Here is a 7,966-nt window from a genome sequence, read left to right on the forward strand (position 1 = left end):
TACAGTGCTCATCTTCTCTCCTTCCCTTTCCTGGAATAGAAGAAGCATTAGACTTTTGTATAAATGAGTAGTGAGATACAAGCAAACAAGGATAACTGATTATCTTAGTACTTTATAGCTTGTTATCTTATTTCTGGAGAGAAAGTAACTTCTAGGTGAGTTTGGACTTTGTAGGTATGATATGTAATGTTTTGGGCTGCTCTTGGGTAAAGCTTGCAATAGATGGAAAGTCTAGCCTCATTTGCTGCTTTGATCACTGTTCATTAGCTGCTGATTGTTGTAACTTCCCTACCTAGGGAACACCACTTACAAGAGCTTATCCCCTCTGTTTCCTGGTAGCTGCCTGCACAATGTTTTCTCCTGTATTTCCTTCTCCCTTTCTTTCCTTTCTTCCCACTATCCATTCACTGTGACAAGGCTCAAGTTCTTTCATAGTGGAATAGTGCAAGAGCAAATTGCAGGTGGAACATGGGCTCTAGCTTTGATTAGGTTTTAAACCAGTGATGCTTCCTGGAGTCCATACAGGCTTCTATAAATAGGGGAAGGTGGAGCAAACAATCTTTCATGGGACTTGAAGGGACAGGGCCCAGTTCTGGATGGGGACTTTGGGTCTGGGGTGGATGTTCCACAGCTTGTCAGTCTGCCTAGTGACAAAAGAGTTTATATGGGCAGAGTGCCACCAAGTGACTTGTGACTTGTGTCCTTCAGAACATTATTTATCCAGCAATTTACATACCATTTATTTGTTTAAATAAGCATGTGGGGGTGGGAAGCAAACCTTATGGGTGAGGAATTACTGCAATAAATAATTGTATGGTTAATCTGCACCCTCTTCTTCTGGCACAAATTACTGAGACACTTTGGCATATGGCCATTCTGGGATGGTGGTGTCTGGGATAATCCCAAAAGAGACCATTTTAAAAGAGACTGGAGATTTTTATATTAATGAGTCAGAATACCTTTAATGGCTTCCCTCCCCCCCACCTCGAGGTAGCACTGGATAAAAGAAAGGGGCTATGCCAGCTTCACTGATTAATAATCCAAAATTAGAGCTCAGCATTTGATTTATAAGATTTTAGCACTTGCCTCTACATGCTTTTAATCTGGAAAGCCTATTTGGTTTTAATTTCACAACTTGCTTTAATCCTAATAACTTTTCAACTGTAGGATATGTCCTGCCACCAGAAACCTGTGCTGCTCTGATCCCGCACACTGTCCTGGGTGTACTCCTCCTGTTCCACCACAGTAAGGCTGGGAACCTCATGGCCTTTCCCAGTCTTGCTGCAGTGGCTGCTGCTGCAAGGTCAGCTGCTGTCACCTTTCATATTTTCATGAAATGTAGTTCTCCATGGCATTGTGAGGTTTTTTTGTTCTCTATGCAAAACAATGGTGTCATCTGAGCAAGGACAGCACTGTAGAGCTAGGGGAAAAAAAGGTACCAAAAAAAAAAGTCTCAGTAAGTTTACAGACTGAAAGAAGGCATCAAGAAATGGAGAGTTTGCTCCCTGGGACCAAGACAGGTTTTGACATAGAAGTAAAGTGTTTAGAAAACACAATCCCAGATTAGGACAGAGCAGTCTTCCAGCTACACTGGTGCCTTCCCTGAACTCTCACATGAATGCTGATACAAACTGTTGTATGGTCCAACTACTATGTAGGGCATCAAATGTATTTATTTCAACTGTGTGTTTTTTCTGAGTATGTGAACCTGTATTACACTGCCACAGCTGCAGACATGTTACTACTTTACATACCAGTTACAAGAGAGGGAAGGGTGTCAAGAAGAGAAGGAGTAAAAAGATGAGATAGAGAAAAAGAATTAAAAAAAAAGCTATTAGTGTGTCATATTAATTGGTAGGCTTAGCACAAAGCCTTTTATAAATATGGCCTCTTTCTTCATGCTAACGTGATGGACTACCAACAATGTAAAATGGTAATATAGGAAAGAGTCACAAGCACAGTTACCAGCTCTTAGGTTTTTAGCCTGTGTCTCACAGGGTATTTTGATCATGTCTTCATTTGGGAAAGAACAGTGCTAACTGCCGGATGTAATATGTCTGCAGTTCTGCTTCTATCGAGCTGGAGTATTTCTGCTGTCACCTTATGCAGAGGCTAGGAGTTTATTCTGGTTGAGTAAGACATAGTTGCAAGTTTCAGTGTGTGGTGGAAAAGCAAGCAGTCTGGTGTTCTAAAATGAGGCAATTTCTTTATTAAATAAGTTGGGAAGAAGCCTGCCTCTCCCCACCAAATCCCTTTCTTTTACTGATCTAATAGCTGCCAGTGCGTTGTGTTTAGTCACTGTGGTAACTGCTTATAAATAACCAATGTCCATAGAATCAACCCAATAGCGACCAGAAGGCAGAAATATTGGCTTCCTGGATAACCTGCTCTGAGTGTCATCACTGAAGTCCTGCTCCTTCAAGATCATCGCCCCTCTTTATCACATGGCCTAACCCTGACCATGATATTGCTCTCTTCTTTTCCTGCTTTTTCTCCTGCCTTTCTTCCCACCTTTTTTAACAGTAGGTTTCAAGTAACTATGGCAACAAGCCTGGGAATTTTCAGTTTACTTGTTTCATCTGAAATCTGGGTCATGTCTTTCTCCTTAAGCAAAACTATTGTATGAGGATAACTGGCCCAAACTCAGCCCTTAGTGCAAGAGAAAGCAGTGCCAATTACAGCAGTGCTTGCAAGTGCTTATGTGATGGCTGCATGTGGTCCACTATGTAGACATATGTAAATGTACTAAGCAAGCCACTTATAATTTTGAAAGTATTTAATAATTTTGAAAGCATTTAACCCATAAGTTACCCAGGGGAGAGCCATGCTCTAACTTGCTTTATTTGGTGTTGATTTATTGGATGGTTGGAATAGTCTTATGTTATGCTTGGTGTCCTAGGGTGTGTATTAACTGAAGGGATGCCTTCTTGGAGTCGTATTGAGTGATGTAAATGATACTGGTAGCCTCTCTCATTCTTTGAAGAGGGCATGTGGTGTTGTGAAATCTTAAAGCTGACTCCTGGCAGGACAAAGTATTAATCTCCTCTAATCTGTCACTCTACAGTCTCTCTGGATCTGAGATCACGGCTTAAACACAGAAACATCTCCAGACTTTAACTTGTAGCAATGCCAAGAGAAGAGCAAGATTGTCTTAAACGTTCCCCTTACACATTCAGATAGACAGTGTCTCCTTGACCCTGTGACCACTTAAAATCCTAAAACAGTATTATATTTGTTCATGGGGAAGTCATGTGAAGCAACAATTACAAGGTACTTTTGTACACACTTGATGTTATGGGTCACCTAAGAGCAAAGCACAAAGCCAGCAGTGTGTTCAGTAACTTCTCTAATACTTTGTGTTTCTTACAACGTAACTTGGTAAACATCAGCATCAGCTGTCAGACAGATTATTATTAGGTACAGAAACAAGGTTCAAAGGTTCCAAGATTTGTCAAGGTACCCAACAGTGTATCAGTTAACCAGGCCTCTGTGACACCCGATCTCAGTGCGTGACGCCGCAGAGAGAGGTGAGCTCACAAGGCTGTTATTTACTTCCTTGCGTGCGTTGCGTGAGCCACGATGAGCCAGTAAAGGCTGTTACCTTTCCCTCCACAGCTTTGCAGCAGCTCACAGTGTTGCTGTGGTCCACAAACACACCTAGCTACTAGGTGCCTGCCAAGCACTGCAGGAAACAGCTCTTACTTCTGTAATTGATTTTTGTATGCCTCAGCTCCCTACATCAGAGACCTGTGAGTGAGGTCACTTTCTGTCACTAAAGAAGCAGTGACTGGATCTGGAAAGGTTTGAGTCACAGCAGAAACAATAACTATGAAGCTGTATGAAGCCACCAAGTGTGTGCTCTGCCGGAAGGGCCTGTGGCTCTGGGTGATGTGCTGGAAGTGTCAGACAAATTAGAAGCAGTGGGTGTCCTGAACTGAGGCGTAAGAAGAGATGCATTTCCCAGCTTTTGCTCCCTTGCTCCTTGTTTTTGGATAACCACTACTCGTCACTGTCACTAAGGAGGTTCCTAATTGCATTTTCAGGAGCACAGGATCTTTTCAAAAGGCATGAGGGGCATTTGTTACCACTGGTAAGCTCCCTTCCTTTCAGTGGTCTTCAGAAGCTGCTGCTTTGTGTGATGTGAGATGTTTGCACCAAGCAGAAGTGTTGAGACGGGGTCTTATCAAGTAGAATGAGCAAGTCCCCGAAGCAGCTGTACATTGTCTGTTTTCTACTGTGTTCTCAGTGGGTCTCTGTAAGAGATCCTTTACTCAGTTTTACTTAGCATTCCTTGTAACCCCTGGCTTCTACCTTTCAGCAATTTTCACTCAAATATCCCATTTCCAAGGGTGAAGAATGCAAAGGTGAGAAGGGATATGGGACATTAGAGCTCTAACGTGGGACCAGAGCAATCATGGAACTCTTATTTTTACAGAATAAGGGCTTGCAGGTTTACAGCTGATATTGCTACGAGACTGAAGGGTATAGGCATGTTAGAACTATGCCACCAACTGCATCATTTCAGCAAGCTGGCTGAATTTATACATTTTTCAGGAAGAAAACATTACTTAGCAGATTTTCTAGCTAGCTTCGAATTTAGACATAGATACATGCAAACTAGTGAGATGGAGAATCAATGAAATCTGTAAGTAGACCATACCATACTTTAGGAATAGAGAAATAAACTGGGCTTGCTTGCAAATCCATAACATCCTCATGAAACCAGAAACTAGCTCCAAATGTGATGTTTGTCAGCTAAAGGCAAAATTGTATTTTGTACCAGCTATTTTGACTGGTGTTCAGAAAAAGAATTTGAGCTTTCTAGAAAGGCAGAACAATTTTTTGATCCTACTGCCTCACCAGCCAAAATTCATCAGCACAGAAATATTGAACAACACAGGCTTTCTCAGTTGCCTGTTTTTCATGGCAAGATAATGACTGTCTCATGGTATTTCATGATAGTGCAGAGAATTAAGAATTTCTGTTGTGCAGGGAAACTAGGAAAAATAAATCTGAGGTGACTGTGCCAATCTTCTGCTCAACAAAATAGCAGGGACACAAGCAAACCCCTTGGCCTCCTTCAGGGATGAAAGGGCTGTGGGTGCCAGCTGGAAGGTGGGGGCAGCAGTAGGATGCAAGCCGTCCCCCGGCGCTGCTCAGGCAGCCCAGGATTGCACCACTCTTCTCTGCATTACAGCAGCAAGACTGTGTGCTTATTCACACAGAAAGAAAAACACAGCTGCAGCTTGGTCTCTGCCAGGTGCTTACTTGCCTGTATTCCCTGTACAACCAGAAAGCCACCAGTAATTCAAGGCAGAGCCAAACACTCCTGCATAAAGTCATGCAGACTAGAAGGGTAGATGCAGAGGACGAAACAGAATGGTTTTTTGCCTTGTTTTTATATTTTGCTGTCAGATATGCTTTGGAATTAACATGCATTTGTAACAAATCATTGGCAATACTCCAATGCCATCAATTCTAGGGGCTACTTCTGGGCTTTTTGGACATAATCTGTTTTTTCACTGCTTAAAGCAGCAGTTCTATCATGGTCACTATAGAGTTTTGTAAACGTAAACAGAAATTATATATAAAGACTGGTCCTGCCTATATTTAAATTAAAAGAGGTAATGGTGAGGTTCATCACCCCAATTCATCAGACTGAAACTTAGGTGTCTGGTCTGACCTAGTCATCCGTGCTTCCTCTACAGTCACTGGAGAGCAGAAGACAATCTCTCCCTTACTAAAATAACTGCCTTAGATGAGAACTGCCCTCTTAAAGTGCCACTTTCTCTCTATGGACTGTAGCAATCCAGAAAATTGCTCTAAATTTTAGGCTTAATTTTTTGGCTGCATTTAGTTACATTTAATAAGATAAATTAAAATTAAAGCCCTGAAGAAGGTGGCTCTGATTTCGAAAACCCAAGAACTGCTCACTGGAGGTAGCACAGGAGATAGGCCCCTGTTACGAAGGTCTTGAACAGATCATTAGGTGGGATCTAATGCCTGCTTGGACATCTCCTGAGCCCTGGGATTGCCATAAGGGCGAGTCCAGAGGAGAACATGCCCTCTGGCACCATGCTAGATCCCCGTGCCTGGACCTTGCAGAAGACTTCTGTGAAGGCACAACCAGCGACACCTCTCTGGTCCGCTCCCCACCACAGCCTACCTCAGTAATTCCTGGTATTAGCTCTTCAGCGTCCAAGTTGGAGAAAAAGGTACTGCCTTTCTATAGAAGCATGGCGGGGGGGTGGGGAGGGGGCAAGCTAGGGAAGAAGAGGTGTGTGACGCTTGTTGCACTGGTCTCAGAGCTATAGAGGGGTGACATATATCACTGGTAGTACCACAATGACTGTCAGGACTTTAAAAAAAAAACATTCCCTGGGGAACCGTGGTATGTACCAGCTACCGAAGGCAGAGAGCACGTACCCAGAGCCTGCCCCACGTGAGGGACGGGTGTCCCAGCACCTGGTTAACTGCACACCTTACGCACAGCCTCCCATGGCTTCTGCACGGAGCTTCTGCTGCACAGTCTTTTCTCCTCCCCAAACACAGTGGGTCAAGCCTGATGACACGGCGGTGGTGTTGCACATACAAATACTCTGGAAGCCATCAGCAGGTCGTGGGGGCACACTGGAAACTGAAGGCAGTTAGCAGTCATTCGGGGTAACACTCTTTCCTGCTCCCCGTCTCCCCTTCACATGCCATCACGCATGAAAAGGCACATGATGATAGCTCTCCCTCAGCTGCTTCAGTAAGTGGGAGGGGAGATCCTGCTCCTGAGGCTTCCTCTGGCCATGCACCACCACCCTGAAGGCAAGACATTGCATCTTGAGCAATCAACTGAGCGGTCACTGCGTCGGGGCTTTGTGGGAATGCTGTGGCGGTACAGAACGGCTTGCACCTCTTTGGTTTTAGTGAGGAGCCCCAGGATTTCAGCTGCAGGCTGCATGCCACTTGGGATGAGGGGGAGGGAAAGAGACTGCCATGCTCTGCCACATCTATTGTCATGCCACCATTTCCAGTGGAAGCATGAGCCCACATTTCTGTGGAAGAGGGGAACTAGTAAAAATGAACCATGCATAATTTTTGTCATCCCTCTGCCCAAATAGCAGCAAAGCAAACAAAAGTCTTAGCATCATGCAGCCATGATGCAACGTACGTTGGAAGCTGTGCTTAAAGGTCTCACTGACCACCTCTAGAGGTACCTGAAGCATCATTAGGTTCTCCCTCCTCCATTCAGTGCAAAACCAACAAAGCTACTTTCTGCTCCCACCAGCTAATGTCAGCTCTGCTCCCTGCCCCCCATATCCAAACGCCTTGTGCCTCTAGCTATTCTGCTACTGCAGAAACAGGCTGTAGGGAAGATAGCTTCCTGGGGTTTGAGCTGCATGGATGTAGCCTGCCAGGCCCTGGTGGGCTGAATTCTTCAAAGTTCCACTTGCCCTGATCCTCACAGGCAGATGTCAGAGCAGGGATGCATCTGTCCTACTACTCCCACCACCCTGCAGAAAAAGGTGTCCTCAGGAAGCTGGGGGCTTCGAGGAGGCAGCTGTAAGCTGCAGACTGCCTTTCCTTCTCCCTGCAGGAGAGGCAGGCATGCCTTTCTCTCTTCCATGTGGTCCTCTGATGAAGAAGGGAGGCCCTGGGGAGGCCAGAGGAGAGGAGGAATGCCATCAATGTAGTCACTGGCAGGATCCTCTTGGAAACAGTTCTTGGTCTGGGGGCAGGGGCAGGCATGGGAACAGAAGTTCCTGCTGGCAACCAGTTCCCTTCAGAGTCACCACCAAATGACACTCCCATGTTGACACTTTGAACCAGCTGCAGACGAGGAGGACACCAAGGACCTCCATTCACCACCTCCTGCCCCTATCAACTGCAAAGCACCCAAGGCACCCAAGCCAAGCAGGTGGAAGCAAGTTCCAGACGGGATGCCATGACCAGCTGGGCCTCTCTTTTTCTCATAGCA

The sequence above is a fragment of the Tyto alba genome, unplaced genomic scaffold, assembly GCF_018691265.1.
Source record: "Tyto alba isolate M040663 unplaced genomic scaffold, T.alba_DEE_v4.0 Super-Scaffold_22, whole genome shotgun sequence".
NCBI lineage: Eukaryota > Metazoa > Chordata > Aves > Strigiformes > Tytonidae > Tyto > Tyto alba.